This window comes from Marmota flaviventris, chromosome 1, assembly GCF_047511675.1.
Source record: "Marmota flaviventris isolate mMarFla1 chromosome 1, mMarFla1.hap1, whole genome shotgun sequence".
Lineage (NCBI taxonomy): Eukaryota > Metazoa > Chordata > Mammalia > Rodentia > Sciuridae > Marmota > Marmota flaviventris.
The window spans coordinates 164503123-164520711 of NC_092498.1; positions in this window are offsets into that span (position 1 = coordinate 164503123).

Here is a 17589-nt window from a genome sequence, read left to right on the forward strand (position 1 = left end):
ATAAAGATATTGTGTCCATCTACAGCTAAAAAAATATTTTAAAAGGTTTGGGGGTGGGGGCAGTCATCTGTGACCAGAAAGAAGTCATTTGGACTTCTTGCCTCATTCCTTAACCTGTCTGATTAAGTTCCTCATTTGTAAGGTGTGGGTTACTGTACTGACCTAAAAAGTGTTTGGGGTGAATGGGAATACCTAATGTGTGGCACATAATAAAGCCTTAATATACATAGGTATCTGTGGGAGGCTGACTAGCACGTGACTGGGTCCACCTCCCCTGCTGAGTGGTGTGGCATCCAGCGGCCATGCTGCTGCTGGATAGCCCCTGTCTTCTAAGGGTTCCAGCGACTATGTCCCCTGCAAAGGCTTGCCTTCTTACATGCCCATGGGTGGAGCTATGCTCACCTGTTCCTTTGTAATATTACCCCTTGCCCTGTTTGGGATAGAGTGTTCCATAGAAACACACTTTGTGTGTCCCCTTCTCTTACTCTGCCCTTGGGTGTGGCCTGCCTAGATGTCAGTCAACTTGCTGACAGTGGACATCATGAAGCTAGACTCAGCCCCTTGAACCTGATCCCTTGCCTCATTTGAATGGCTTCTCCTCAATAAAAGGTGTCAGCATGCTCTCTCTCTTTCTGTGGACTCTTAGGGTCAGAGGAGCCATCACAGAACCCCCAAAGAAAAAGGTATTTCTGTCTCGGTGTGGTTATTTCACGCGGCCCAGTTAACCCAATTCCCCTGGAGTGACACCTGAGTGTTTTAGTTGAGAGCAACCCGGCAGGTATCATTTCCTCAATTCTCATTTTTATAACATTTTGTTAAAGTTTGATGTACAGAAGGAGATACAAATCTACTGTTTTAGCTCAGTGATGTCACAGAATGGACAAACTTATATAATAAGCACACAGCTGAGGAAATGATCAGTACCCCAGAACCACCCCCTACTGTGTCCCCTTCCAGTCACTATCCCCTGAAGGGTAACTATGATTATGACTTCTAACACCATAGTTTTTCCTCTTCCTATATTATTTTTAAATTCTCCCCCAAAGGAGTTTAAGGTCAACTTACACAATAAGTACATTACAACTGTGTACATTACAACAAGATGTTAAGTAAAGAGATTAGAATAAAGGAAAGAAGTTGGAGCCAGGTTAACACACTAATGGTATTACATGCGGTCTTATGCACTTTAGATAAATTAGAAATTTGACTCCCTAGTCAGTGTAAAAGAGGAAAACAAGTCCAGACCCAAGATAAACCCAAGCTTGGATCTGAGCATTCCTTCCTCACATTCTCATAATGAGAGCACTTTCAACAACTTTACCAGTAAGAAATACAAGTATCAAAGCATTGTTTCTGTTAATTTTACTTTGTATAGATATAAACCCAAAGAGCTAACCAAATCTTAATCTAATGGAGAGGAATGAAAAGATATGGGCTGGGTGAGTTTTGAGATCCCTAAAATTTTGATGAATTGGTTTGTCCTTGTGATGGTTAATCTGGATTGTCAATTTGCTTGGATTAAGAGATGCCTAACAGGGCTGTGGTGGTAGAGTGCTTACCTCTCATGTGAGGCACTGGGTTCGATCCTCAGCACCACATAAAAATAAATGTAAAAAATAACAAGGATAAATAAAATTAAATGTTTATTTTTAAAAAAATGCCTAAAGCCAGGCACAGTGGTGCACACCTGTAGTCCCAGTGGCCCAGAAGGCTGAGGCAGGAGGATTGTGAGTTCAAAGTCAGCCTCAGCAATTAAGTGAGGCCCTAAGTAACTCAGCGAGACCCTGTCTCTAAATAAAATATAAAAAAGGGCTGGGTTGCCTAGCATGTGTGAGGTCCTGGGTTCGATCCTCAGCACCACATAAAAATAAATGAATAAAATGAAGGTATTATGTCCAAGTACAACTAAATTTTTTTTTTAAAAAAGAAGGTGGCTCAGTGGTTAAGTGTCCCTGGGTTCAATCCCTGGTACCAAAAAAAGAAAAGACTTCTGGGCAAATTCTGCCCCAAATTCTTACCCAATAAAACCAGGCTGCAAAAGTTTTCACTTGTGATATTTAAAACTGGTTGAATGGCATATCTACCTCTCACGTTGATCAAGGAAACCTCAGTGACCCCACTTAAGAGTGGCTGTAAAAATATACTACTTCTTAAGTGGATAAGATGACCTAGTCCTTAAAGATTTTAGCTGAATTGATTTAGGAAACTCTTAATTTTTCTTTAAAAAGGGTCAAGCTTAATAAAAACTGGTTACAGGGGTGGGGTTGTAGTTCAGTGGTAGAGCAATTGCCTAGCATGTGTGAGGCCTGGGTTCAATTCTCAGCACCACATATAAATAAAATTAATAAAATAAAAGTCCATCAACATCTTAAAAAAAAAAAAACTGGCTTCAGTCCCACTACCTCAGTGTCCTATGTCCATTCTCCTGTGGGCACACTTCTCCATCAGTGCACGCCAAGTTAAGACATTAATGGAGCAGATTCTCCCAGTTTGGGTGCCCAAAAAACAGGAAAATAAGACCACACTTAGTAACAAAGCTCTGAACATAAGAGTATTTGTGGAATCATACAGACTAAGAAGAGTCCACCATCACAGCCTTCTCTACACACAAATCAACCTGCAGAAAGGTAATGAGTACTAGTTAGCAGTACCCTAGAAAATATAAGCATTTCCAGGCAGGGTGGTACATGCCTGTAATTCGTGCTACTGCTGAGGCTGAGCCAGAAAAATCACAAATTCAAAGCCAGCCTGGGTAATTTAGCAAGCTTCTGTCTCAAATAAAAATTTTTAAAAGATGCCTAAGATTCACAGAGTTCAGGGCATGTCTATGAAAATGTTCCCAGAAGTAATTGACAGCAGATTGCAAACTAAAGGGATAAGCTGTGGGAGGCTGAGGCAGGAGTATTCCAAGTTCAAAGCTAGGCTCAGCAACTTAGCAAGGCCCTGAGCAACTTAGTGAGGCTATGTCTCTAAATAAAAAGAGCAGGGTGAATGATAAAGTGATAAAGAACCCCTGGGTTCAATCCCCGGTACCAAAAAAAAAAAAAAAAAAAGGAAAGAAAATAGTATAAGTACTAATGGTTCATGTGTATTTTAGATAGATAGATATATATACATGTGTATATATAATATATATTATGTATTATATATTTCTTTGAAATATATATATATATATATATATATGAAAGCTAAATACAGTAAAAATAATATATATTACAGGATTTGAATTATGAACATTTGAGTTCAAGTTCAAGACTTGCCTAACGCAAATTACAAACTTCTCTGAAACTTTGTCTTCACGTGTTTAAGCCTGAGAGCCTGCTGCCAGGATTGAATGAGATCATTCACATCTGAATGCTTTTGTTCATATGATAAATTATCACTCAAATGCTATTTAGTTCTATGATATTTAGTCACCCCCAAAATAACCTCTCCCATGATTATTAAATCAAATCGTAGAAACAGCTTACAAGCCAATTCCTTGTAAGGCTCAGTGACTTAATCTCAGGGTCCTTGCAAAGCCTGGAATTTGGATATGTCACCACAAGATGGCGATAGATGCTAAATGCTCCCATTGACCTTCCACTGCCATCTTAATTACAGTGTCCATTTTTATACTGTCCTTGCAAAGGAAGGGAAATACGTGTTACAAATGTGTTTTCTAGGTCAACTTTAGCTCCCATGTCCCTAAATATTTCTGTGTATTTGATTTTATTAGTGCTTTGTATCAAGACAAAGATAAGGAGCTATAGCTTGGATAATTTGTCTAACTCATACATTATTCATAGTTATCTTTAATAGTATTTTGGTTCCTTATTTCATAATTGAGCCCAAGGAATGGAAACCTATGAAATAAATTAAGTAAAGCAAGAGGCTGTTTTGTAGGACCATGTCTTCTGTTGGAGAGCAAATATTTCATTCTAACAAATAAATTCCGTTACTAAAACCATGTTCCATTAAAAATAAAATTAGAAGCCAGGCATGGTGGTGCACCTGTAATCCCAGCAACTCAAGAGGCTGAGGCAGGAGAATGGCAAGTTCAAGGCAAATCTGGGCAACTCAATAAGATCCTGTCTCAAAAAAGTACAAATGGCTGGGAATGTGGCTCAGTGTTAGGTGCCTATGGGTTCAATTCCAAATACCAAAAATAAACAAAATAAAAAATAATAATATTAGACATTTATTGCTTTTCCTTTCTGCCCTTCTCAAGTGTATGGCATTTCAAACAAGGCCCTCTGGGGTCACTATGGCTAGGGCACAGGGTTCAGAAGAGAGGACAACATGGGTGAAAGCTGGGAGGTAAGGAAACAGCTTCAGCCATATCTTCACTGGTCCAGAGTAAGATAGCCAGGAAACCAAACATACACAATTACCAGAGGGGGAGAAATTAAGAAAAATGAGTGTGGTGACTATCACTGTCATTTAGAAGAATGACATTTTCACTATAGAGATATCGTATGCTCTGGTCTGGGGCATAGCCATAGAGATGAGAACGTGACACAGTTCCTTTAGACTGTCTTGTCAATCATGTCTAGATCTACAAGAAAAAGACTACCAAAGGAGACAATTCCTGAAGGAAAAACAACTGCTGACAAAATGGGCAACATAGCCAATTCTAATTAGAAGTAATTATAAATTAAACCCAGACTCCACTTTAGGTCTGTCAAACTAAGAAAACTTTTTAAATGATAATACTCAATGCTGGTGAAGGAGTAGAGAGATTGATCATGGAGTATGGCTTTCTAAAATAGCACTGTCCACTAGAACTTTATGCAGTGTAGAAGTGTTATTTGTGTGTGTTGTCCAATATGGTAGCCATTGGCCAGAGCAACAGCAGAAATGATTTTTAAATTGCATTTAAATTTATATGTAAATAACCATGGGCCTAGTGGCTACCGTATTGGACAGCACAAGTCTAGGACACAAATAGCCATTGTGTATTGAACTCCTTAAATTTATATACAACCTTGGATCCAGAATGCTTTAGAATCCAGTTAAGGAACTAATCAGAGGTGTTGATACAAAGATTGTCATCACAGTGTTACTTAGGATAGTGAAAAATTGGTGCTATGGTTTGGATAAGTGTCCCCCAAAGGCCCAATCCATGGAAGGTGGTGGAACCTTTAAGAGGTGGGGCCTGGTGGGAGGTCTTCTGGTCATTGAAGATAGTGGGATCCCAGCCCCTTCTTTCTCTTGTTCTCCTACCACAAGGTGATAGTTTTGCCATCCACTCCTTGCCATAATATGCTAGCTCACCTTAGGCCCCCAAACAGTGGAACAAACCATCCATGGTCGGTAACCTCCAAAACCATGAGCCAAAATAAACCTTTCTCAGCCAGGCATGGTGGTACATGCCTGTACTCCCAGAAGCTTGGGAGGCTGAGGCAGGAGGATCGCCAGTTCAAAGCCAGCCTCAGCAACTTAGTTGGGCCCTTAACAACTCAGTGAGACCCTGTCTCTAAATAAAATACAAAAAGGGCTGGGGATGTGGCTCAGTGGTTAAGTGCCCCAGGGTTCAATCCCCTGTACCAAATAAATAAATAAACCTTTTCTCTATGAGCTGATTGTCTTGGGTAATCGTTACAGTAATGGAAAACTGACTTAACACAGGTGGCAACAGCTCAAATGTCTAAAAATAGATCGGTTATAAAAACCAGTGCAATAAGAGAAAACATGTAATCATTAAAAGTAAGAAAATGCCTGTCATGTAATGTCATGTACCTAAACAGGTGTTTTAGTTAGTTTTTTTTTTTTTTTTTTGGGGGGGGGTGTTTGTTTGTTTGTTGTGTGGTTTGGGGGTTTTGTTTTGGTTTTTGTTTTTGAATTTTTTTATTTTTTTGTCACTGTGACTAAAAACTCTGACAAGAACAATTAGAGGAGGAAAAGTTGACTTGGCTCTCGGTTTCAGAGGTGAGCTCTGGGCCTGAGGTGAGGTAGAACAAAGTAGCCAAAGGGTGAGGAGTAGGAAAGCAGCTCAGGACTTGGCAATCAGAAAGCAAAGAGAGCTCTACTCACCAGGGCCAAAATATAAACCCCAAAGGCACCCCCCACCACCTGACCTAGCTACTCCCTCCACACCCTACCTGCCTACAGTTACACCTAGTTAATCCATATCAAGGGTTATCCACTGATTTAGCTAAAGCTCTCATAATCCCATCATTTCATCTGAAAATTCTTGCATTGTCTTACACATGAGCTTCTGGGGGATACCTCATATCTAAACCATAACAATAGGAATATAAGACTATAAGTTTCAACTTAATTTAACAATAAATATTATAAAAGAGTAGAGAGGATACATGGTGTGTGTGTGTGTGGGGGGGGGTTCATAAGAAGAAACCAATCCAGAATGGTTAGAGTATTTATTTCAGAGTGGTTCAGTTATAACCCATACTTTTCCTTCTGAAATCACCAAGTTTTCTGTAATAAGCATGTTACTTTCACAGTAAGAGGGGAAACAAGTCTTCAGCATACACCTGTAATCCCAGCTACTCAGGAGGTTGAGACAGGAGGATCAAAAGTTCAAGGCCAGTGGGGCAACTTAACAAGACCTTGTCTTAAAATAAAAATTTAAATTTAAAAGGGCTATAGATACAGTTCAGTGGTAGAGTGCCTGTCTGCATGCACACATGCACAAGACCCTCGGTTCAATCTCCAGTACTACAAAAAAAAAAAAAAGTATTCTAACATCCCCAGGACTTTTTCTGAAACTCATAAATTAAGTGAACTAAAATCTCTTTGAAAAATTTACTAAAAATTCCATTTCAACCTTTATCCACCAGGAGCTAGAGGACACCTCTCAGGAATTAGAAAATGTATATTGTCTTTGTGCCCCTGAGTCCTGGAATGTCATGATCAGATGCTTCAGATATGGCTATTTCTACTTATTGGTGTGGTCCCTTGCTACGAATTTGGAAATACATATCCTTTCGTTTGAAGAAATTTACTTGAATTACTTGTTTAATTATTCTCCACTGCTTCTAATGCTGCTATGTTCACACATTTTCTTCTCTCTGGAACTCTTATTGTTATAAATGTTGAACTTCCTGAACCATGCTCTAGTTTACCATCTGTTCTCTCCTTTTCTGCCATCAGTCTTTCTAGGAGAGAACAATCCTTTTGTTGAGTTTTTAAGTTCTGCTTTCATGTTTTTAGATTCCAAGAGTTCTATTTTATTTCTTTCACGTCTTTTAAAATAGCAATCTGCTAAGTGCTGTGGCGCATGCTTGTAATCCCAGTAGCTCGGGAGGCTGAAGCAGGAGGATCTCAAGTTAAAGCCAGCCTCAGCAACTTAGCAAGGCCCTAACCAACTCAGCAAGACCCTGTCTTAATATAAAAAGGGCTGAGGGGATGTGCTCAGAGGTTAAGTACACCTAGGTTCAATCTACCCAAAAAAAAAAAAGAATAGTTACCCCTGCTCAATTTCTGGTTCTATTTGCATAGTATATATTTTTTTCATTTCTTTACTCTCAGTCTGTGTGTCTTTACTGTTGAAGTGAGTTTCATAGAGGCAAAATATTACTGGGTTTAGTGTTAATTTTTAATCTATTCAGCCAGTCTGTACAATCTTTTATTTTCCTTTTTTTTTTTTTTTTGAAACTGAGTGTTGAACTCAGAGACACTTAACCACTGAGCCACATCTCCAGCCCTTAAAATTTTTAAAATTTTGAGACAAGTTCTCACTGAATTGCTTGAGGTCTCACTAAGTTGCTGAGTATGGCTTTGAACTTGTGAGCCTCCTGCCTCAGCCTCCAGAGCCACTGAGATTATAGGTGTGCACCACCATGCCCAGCTAGTCTGCCATCTTGAACCAATTCAGTTAGGAAGGAAAAAGGAGCAATATGAGAAGGAAATAGATTAAGATAATTGTCAAGTGTAGAGGAGCTGAAGTATCTGAAGGAAAGGAGTAATTTGGGAGAAATGGTACGTGCTTAAAACCAAGCAAAAGTTAGATCCAGGATTCCCAGGGCAGAGTTCCAGAATGATGTTGGGCAGGGATCAGATAGCTTCTTCAACCAATGTCACAGATTATGTCTCAAGGACCTTAAAATGGTCAGACATTTTTGTTCTAATAACTCCATTTGTAGGATCCTTTACCAAAAGATAATCTGACATATACTGACATATATACAAGGACTTTTTCATAAAGATCTTCAGTGGCGACATTATAATACTAAACATTAGAAATAGTCTAAATCAGAGATCATCTAATTATGGCCTATGAGTGAATTAGTCCTCCCATTATCTTGGTCAAGTGTTGAAACACAGCTGTATCTATGTTTATATTGTTTAATTTCTCCTTTTATGCTATAATACCAAGACTATACAACCAATAAAGCCTACAATATTTACTTTCTGGGTCTTTAAGGAAACACTTATAAACCTCTAGCCTAAATGACTGGTAGAGGAACAGTTAAGCCAACTAAGGTACAGCCAAACAATAGAATATATTCAACGTACAGTGTGTCTAGAAAGAATATTTTTAGGCTGGGGTTGTGGCTCAATGGTAGAGCGCTTGTCTAGCATGTGTGAGGCCCTGGGTTCGATTCTCAGCACCACATATAAATAAGTAAAATAAAGATACATTAACAACTAAAAAAATATATTTTAAAAAAATTTTCAACATCATTTTAATAAAATGTTCATGTTGTTATGTTAAAAAAAATATGGCTAGATAGCGATGCAGTGGTGCACACCTGTAATTCCAGTGATACTGGAGGGTAAGGAAAGAAGATCGAAAGTTCAAGGCCAGCCTGGGCAATTTAGCGAGACCCTCAGCAACTTAGCAAGATGCTGTCTCGATATAAAAATTAAGGGCTGGGGTTGTGGCTCAGTGGTGGAGCGCTTGCCTAGCATGTGTGAGGCACTGGGTTTGATCCTCAGCACTACATAAAAATAAATAAATTAAATGTCTATCAACAACTAAACAAAAATTTTTAAATTAAAATTAAAAGCACCCTAGTTCAATCCCAGTACCCTCCCCCCGACAAAAAAAAAGTTACCCAAGTTGAGGCATGTCCAGTAGTACAGTGATCAACCATTGGGTTTGCTGGGACTATCCCAGCTTTAGCATAGCAGTCCCACATGAAAGGAAATGCCTCAATGTGAGCAAAGCTAGCAGTTGGTCACCCTATGAGCCATTCTGTCCCCATCATGCACCATTAATTATCCTTGGCCAGCCTTTATAGAATACCTAAGAATGAATTAATCTGTTGTTAGACTCCTCCAGTGTGTAGCCTCACCATTAACTGATGAGTACTTTGTGAGGAGAGAAAGAGAGAGAGACTGGCCTGAGTGAATGCAGTCCTCCTAACTGGTGTGGCACATTTGATGGAAGACACTTTTCTGTCAGATGGGCCTTGGCTGGGGCATTAGCAAACAGGGCTGTCACTGGATTTCAGGACCTCATCTTCGTAGGCGCCTTTATGCAGTGCACAAAACCACACAATTGTACGCAGTGGGCTTGCCTCTCACACTCCAGAGGGCTTTGTTCCCTGTCCCAGATGTTTCTTAACATCAGCAGGGCCAGAAAACACAAAACACTTTCTTCATATATTTTTTTTTGCCTAGACACTGAGCCTGCTGTGGATGTGAAATCCAAAGTAAACACTGGATTTTAATTTCCGCAAAGAATAAGGACCTACCAGGAAAAGATAAAAAAGAAAGAAGACATCTGGAGGGGAAATGCAGCCAAGGATGAGATAGGAGGTGGAACTCCACCCTTTGATGCTGGTTCTCTGATTCCAAGGAGAGGGAACCCACAGGAGGCAGCAGCATAGAGACCACCCTGTCTTGCTCTGTTCTCATAGTTGTCTTCAATGTCGCCAATGCCCCCTTTTCTCTCACGCAGTTATGTATGTATGTAATTTGGTTATGTTGCCCCCTCCTACCATCCTGCCCCAGAAATTCTATTTAATTCTTTTTCAAATGGACCACATAGTTGAGTGCAGTGGCCTGTAATCCCAGCAACTCTCGAGGCTGAGGTAGGAGGATTGCAAGTTCAAAGCCAACCTCAGCAACTTAGTGGGGCCCTAAGCAAATTAGTGAGACTCTGTCTCAAAAAAAAAAGATTAAAAAATGTGGGTGGGAGGGAGTGGGCTGGGGATGTGGCTCCATGGTTAAATGCACCTGGGTTCAATCCCTGGTATCAAAAAACAAAACAAATCAATGGACCATATTCATTTATATATATTTTTTTTTCCTAATTTCCTGAACCTGGGTGTGGTGGATTGCTCTTATGGACCCAGCTGTTCAGGCTGAGGCAGAAGAATCACTTGAGCCCAGGGTAATATAGCAAGACCTCACGTCTCTTTAAAAATATATAGTTTCCTATTCCTTGAAGGTATCAACAAGTTTATCTTTTAACAAAATTTACCAGAGTATACATCTGATAATTCCAATATCTGAACTCTTTTTAGGTCTATTTCTATTGTTTCTTTCCTGCTAATTACCACTCTTGGACTCTATACTAGACTGAGTGCCAGACATTGTTTTTTAAAAATTCTGTGTAGAAATGACTTGAGGCCTATATTAAAGATACTTTTCAGCAGGTGAGATGGGTGTATGTAATCCCAGTGACTCGGGAGGCTGAGGCAGGAGGATTCCAAGTTGAAGGCCAGCCTGGGCAACTTAGTGAAACCCTGTCTCAAAAAGGACTGGGAATGAAGCTTAGTGGTAGAGCATCCCTGGGTTCAGTCCCCAATATGAGGGAGGTAGTGGGGAGGATACAGTTTCCTTAAAGTTTGCTTCTGTGAGTTGTCAAGAGAAATAAACACTTCAAATTAAAGTTATACCGAGCTGAAAATTTTATATTCCTTGATCCTGACAATTAGCAGTGTCAGGCTGGAGATGTGGCTCAGTGGTAGAGTGCTTGCCTAGCATGCACAAGGCCCAGGGTTCAATCCTCAGCCCCACAAAATAAATAAATAAAAGTCTGCTAATTAAAAAATCAAAACAACTAGGTTTAAAAAATGTTTTAAAAATTTCCTGTGTCAGCCATACAAAGAAATAAACTAAGAAAATAAAAGAAACACACACACACACACGCACATTTACAGTCACACAGGATTAATATGGAAGGCAGTAGCACGAGGGCTGCCTGAGGTTATCCCTGGGCTCCATGCTCTGGGAGGCACCTCACATCTTCTAGTCAGTGTCAGCAACTGTGTGAGCAAGGGCTGGGGAGTAAGGGGAAATAAAAAATGATGGGAGCCTGACACAAAGCAGTCAAAACCATCCCAAACAGGAGGCAGAACAGGGTCAATAGAGATTGGTTGTAGGGGCCTCCACTTCTTCCCTGATGAGTAAGCACTACTAATGAGTCCTCTAGGCCCAGCCTAAGGGTTTGTTGGATAGAAAGATCAGCACCATAATACAATGTAAAAGTTGAAGGTCGGCCAGGAGTGGTGGCACCAGACATGGTGGCACACGCCTGTAATCCCAGCGGCTCAGGAGGCTGAGACTGGAGGATCGCGAGTTCAAAGCCAGCCTCAGCAAAAAGTGAGGTGCTAAGCAACTCAGTGAGATCCTGTCTTTAAATAAAAAAATAATTTAAAAAAGGGGGGACTGGGATATGGCTCAGTGGTTGTATGCTCCTGAGTTTAATTCCTGATATCAAAAGAAAAAAAAAAGTTGAAGGTCAACTGGCAAATGTGTCAATTATAGAAAAAGGGTTGTTGGGGAAGGAGGTGGATTTAGGTTTGAGACTTAGATCATTCTCTGTGCCCCAGTTTCTCTAGCTGTGAAACAATGAGATTGCACTTAATCTGTGTTTGTGTATGTGTGTGTGTGTGTGTGCACGCGCACATGCATATGTGGGGGGTGCGATTACTGGGGACTGAACCCAGGGGCATCGTGTCACTGAGCCTATTCCATTTTATTTTGAGACTGGGTCTCACTGTGTCAACCAAGTTGTCCTCAAACTTGTGATCCTCTTGCCTCAGATTCCCCAGTAGCAGGGGTTATAGGTGTGTGCTACCCACCACGCCCACTTTAGTGTTTCCCAAATGTTAATGTTCACATATCCTCTGGGGAATTTTGTTCAATTGTGGCTTTTGACTAGTAAATCTGAGATGGGTTCTGAGATTGCCATTTTTATCTAAGAAGCTCCCCCCGATGATTCCAGTTCTCCTGACCTGTGGACCATATCTGTATCAGAAAAGTTTTATATAAACTAGATTTCCCTCCTATATGACTCTAGGAATAGGGGTCCTTTGAAAGCCTGATGGCTAAACAAATCACTGTCCTCTGCTGGATAAGTCCATCTGATATTTCAGAACAGGATTCAACAGTCTGGCCTAAGAGTCCCTTGTTAGGGTTTCAGTGTTAGGTGTCCCCCCAAAGCTCATGTGTGAGACAGCGCAAGAAGATTTAGAGGACAAATGATTGGGTTATAGGAGTCTTGACCCAATCAGTGAATTAATCCCCTAGTGGGGATTAACAGTGGTAACTGAAGGCTGGTGGGGTGTGGCTGGAGGAGATGGGCATTGGGGGCGTGGCTTTGGAGTCTATATTTTGTATCTGCTTCCTGATCACCATGTGAGCTGCTTCCCTCCACCACATTCTTCCCCCACAATGTTCAGCCTCACCTCAAGCCCTGAGGAATAGACACAGATGTCTATAGATTGAGACTTCTGCAACCATGAGCCCTCAAATAAAATCTTCCTCCTCTACAGTTGTTCTGTTCAAATCCTTTAGTCACAGCAGTGAAAAAACTAAATAAGACATCCCTCTTCTGGGCCCTGGGTCTAGAAGATATGTGAACATATCACATTGCACTGTATTCACTTGCCTGATTGAACTTCCATTTCCCAGGACTGATACTGTGACTGACACAGAGTTGGAACTCATAAATATCTGTGGAATAAATGAATGGAAATACAAACTACTTAGAAGTTTTAACTAGGGGCAGGAGGGTGTGAAGGTAATACCACATGTTCTTACATGTTCTTGTCTAGGACTTAGAGGGAGGTTTCTGTTTACTCTCAGAGCTGCAATTATCTACTCAGCTTTTGTTATGGACTAAATCAAATCCTCTCCAGATTCTCAAGGTGAAGCCCTTAAATGAGGTCATCAGGGTGGAAGCCTAATTTGGTAGGACTGGTGTCCCTATAAATTAGATACCAGGGACGCAGATGCACAGAGAAGCAGGAAGGTGACCTTGGGCAAGTCAAAGGGAGAAGCCTCAGAAGAAACCAGACCTGCCTTGATCTTGGATATCCAGCCCCCAGAACTGTGAGAAATCTGTCACCCCATCCGCAGTATTTTGTAATGGCAGCCTTGGCTGAGGAGCCTAGCTGCCACCTGGGAATGGATGGGAACCTGGTCAGCCCACTGCTCTGCTCTGCTCTGGCAGAAGTCTTTCAGCAGAGGTCTCCTGCAGGGGTAGCCCTGCTCCTTTCAGCCATTCCCCTGAAGTCAGTGGAGGAGAATTTTCTCCAGGCTAGATAGTTTTATTGGGAAGACCAGGAAAAAAAAAATTCTCTTCCAAATGGAATTTGTGACATTCCAGAGCTGCTGATTATTCCTGGTGGGACAAGTCTGGATGACTAAATGCCATTTCAGCTGCCTCATTCTCCCCTCTCCACTTTCACCTGAGAACAAGAATTGTGTATTATCTGGGACTACTCAGCCACATTTCCTGCCTGTGTTACCAAAAGCCAGGTCATCATCCCTGAAGCTAATCCAATAATGAGGACTTGATTTTTGAGAAAAAGGAAAAACAAGGTTTATTGCTTTGTTAGTAAAGGAGAAACACAGGGGACTTCTGCCCCAAAGGCTGTGATTCTTCCATCAGCAGGAACAGGGGGCTTTTAAAAGGGTGATCCAAAGGCTACATTCCACGTGTTCTCTGTTGGAGCCGTAATTCACTTGCTAATTTGGGAGATAGTCATTTCTGAGATCTTCTGATGCCATCCCCAAAGTCTGGATTAGATGTTCCTATGGTGGGTGTGTATGCTGAAGGACAGATAAATCTGCCTAAAATGGGGAAGAAAGATAATTCTGTTCCCCCTGAGATTAAGGAGAGGGAGAAGAAGAGAAAGAATCGTGTCCATTTTAAAAAATCAGTCGCAGTGACAGAGCAGCAAGGGCTGTATCCAAAGCATAAAGTGGACCACTGTGACCACATCAGCAGCAGCTGTGGAAGGCAATTCTGGGACCTGAAACAGTGGGGGGTGCGAGGGTGGGGGTAGTGGTACCCAGGGACTCCAGCAGCTCTGGTGGCAGTTTCAGTAGCAAAAACTCTTGGTTTCTTGATCAGTGGAAAAAGTGACTTTTCTTTTCTTTTTTTGTATTCAGTTCTAGGGATGAAACCCAGGGCCTTACACATGCTAAGGAAGTGCTGTACCACTGAGCTACATCCTCAGCCCTGTCTGTCTGTCTGTCTGTCTATCTATCCACAGAGTCTTTCTAAGAAGTTTTCCAGACTGTCCTCAAATCCACACTCCTCCTGCCTCAGTCTCCTGAGTGGCTGAAATTGTAACAAGGACCCAACTCTTTACTTTTGCCTGCAAATGTCCTGCGGATAACTAAAAGCAGGATAAAATAAATAAAATAAAACTTGGCATTTCTGCTCCCATTTGGCTTCCGTCTCCTTTGTTCTGAGTCCCCTTGGATTCCAGGAACCACAAATTCCAGGTCTGACCTATAAACATCTTGTGAGGAATTGGAGCTACTCCCCGCAGGCCACCAGAGCAGCTTTCTTATCAATGACCAGGCCCCAGGCTGAGATCATGGTGGAACACACCACGCCTGACCAAGATCTTCTGCTTGCCATCTGTGAAAACTCTCCAGCTAGGCAAACAAACCCCCCAACCCTTCCACCATTCCCCTTTCTATATGACCTCGAAGTTATCATTAGCTCCTCAAAGATGGGGCTGAGGATGTAGGGCCCTTTGACTTCCCAGAGTGCTATTCAAGTTTCCCTTCCTTCCTTCCTTCCTTCCTTCCTTCCTTCCTTCCTTCCTTCCTTCCTTCCTTCCTTCCTTCCTTCCTTCCTTCCTTTCTTTTTTTGTACCGGAGATTGAACCCAGAGGCACTTGACCACTGAGTCGCTCCCCATCCCTTTTAAATATTTTATTAGAGACAGGGTCTCCCTGAGTTGTTCAAGGCCTCGCTAAATTGCTGAGGCCTGCTTTGAACTCACAATCCTCCTGCCTCAGCTTCCCACGCTGCTGGGATTACTGGCATGGTCTCTTTCTTGCTTTTCACCATTACTTTCCCCCAACACTTTTTTTTTTTTTAGGTCTCGATGGACCTTTATTTTATTCATTTATTTATATGTGGTGCTGAGAATCAAACCCAGTGCCTTACACATGATAGGCAGGCACTCACCACTGAGTCACAACCCCAGCCCCTCCTTTTGTTTTTTTAGGTGAATGACCAGACAATTTGTTGGGAACCCCAGTCAGGCATCTGCCCTGGGACTGGGACTCAGTGATTTTTAACAGTGGTGGCAGCAGTTGCAAGTGCATATGCCTGGGCTCGGGGTAAAAACCAGTCTCTCTTTTTATCTCTCCCACCCAATGCCACCTCATTGGCTTTTTATAATCATTGCTTTCTTTATAATATCACTTTCCCCCGGGTCATGGAGGAATGCCTTGGACATCACAAAAGTGACCTGATTACAAAAGACCCACCAGACAAACTGTATGTCATGTTCATTAGCTCACATTCAGTGATTGCTTGAATTATTGAAGCGTAGGAGCTATGCTAAGGGTGGGATGGGTCATGAGCTTCTCTGGGCCTCAGTTTCTCCATAGATAAAATAATATGATTGGATCGTATATTAGCTCACCTCTGCAATTTTCTGAGATTATATCTTCATTAACATATTTCAACAGAAACTTTTGGAGTCAGCCACAACTCAAAAGTAGGAGAAATGATTAGAGTAATTGGGGGTTATATTGACTGAATGTGATGTTGGTGTCTCTCTCTCTCTCAAATTCATTTGTTTAAGCCCTTATCACAGTGTGACTGCATTTGGAAACCAGGCCTTTAGAGATTGTTAGATATGGAAAATGACAAACCCCAAAATAGTGTGGCCTGGGAGGAGGGAGTGAGGAAGAAGGCAACACATTCATAACATTGATCCTTTCCCAAAACATTCTTTCCCAGTGACAGGACAATCCCTAGAAAGGAAGCAAGCAAGCATCATCCAGTGACAAGACAATCCTTGGGAAGGAGATATCCATCAAGCCTAGAATGGCAATCTCTGGGAAGAAGCCAAAGCATTGATCCTTCTCCAAATAAATCCTTCCCCAGTGACAATACAATGGGACCCTGAAGGGAAAGAGATAAGCACTGAATGCTGACCCCAGACCCTCCATTCTTCCCCAAGTAAAACTATTGCCCAGTAAAAACAAATTTCAAATTCCCCCAAACCTGTCTCCTGAATGCCCAAAGTGACAGGCTCTGTCCAAAATTAAATCACTTCTCAGTGTAACCTATATAAGCACAGACTCCCCCCTTTGACCAGTGGTTCATCTTTCATTAGGAAAGTGGGCCCACCAGAGTCATGACTCTAGCGCTGAATAAAGGCTGTGCTGATCCATGAAGTTTGCACCTGGCTTGGTCATTTTGTGCAGTTACATGCCTGTAATCCCAGTTACTCAGGAGACTGAGGCAGGAAGGTCACAACTTCAAAGCCAGCCTTTGAAATTTAGTGATACCCCCCCCCAAAAAATACACACACACCTTAAAATAAAATTTAAAAGCCTGGTGTGGTGGCACACGCCTGTAATCCCAGCAGCTCTGGAGGCTGAAGCAGGAGGATCATGAGTTCAAAGTTAGCCTCAGCAAAAGCGAGGCCCTAAGCAACTCAGCGAGACCCTGTCTCCAAATAAAATACAAAATAGGGTTGGGGATGTGTCTCAGTGGTCCAGTGCCTCTCAGTTCAATCCCTGGTACAAAAAAAAAAAAAAAAAAAAAAACCTTAAAAATGGCTACAGATGTAGTTCAATGGTAGAATACTGGTATAGATGCATGAGGCACTAGGTTCAATCCCTAATGGGTGAGGGAGAGATGATTCAGGTTAAATGAGATCATAAGCGTGGGCCCCTGATCTGATAGAATTAGCATTCTTATAAGAGGGAGAGACCAGAGCTCTCCTAACTCTTCTTCTGCCCTTCCCATATGAGCACCCAGAGGAAGGAGCACGTGGACACACAGCAAGAACGCAGCCATTTAAAGGCAGGAGGAAAGCCCTCACCAGAAACTGAACCCTGCTGGTAACTTGATACTGGACTGTATTGACTCCACAATTGTGAGAAAAGCAATTTATTTTGTTAAAGCTACCCAGTCCTTTGTATTCCATTATGGCAGACCAAACTACTACAGATGTTTTAAGCAGGATCTCAAACTTGTACCAAAGGTCAAACCAAGACAGATTTTTGGTTTGGTTAGCTTGATATTTTTTTAAAACTTTGAATTTGAATTCTTAATAATTGCAGCTACAGTTCAGAATAGTAATGAGAAATTATTAAATGTCACTCAATGGCAGCAAATTTGAAAACTTAGAAAAACAAATTTCTTACAAAATTCAAAATACCAAAATTCTCATAGGAAAAGGTGAAAACCCAAATGGATCAC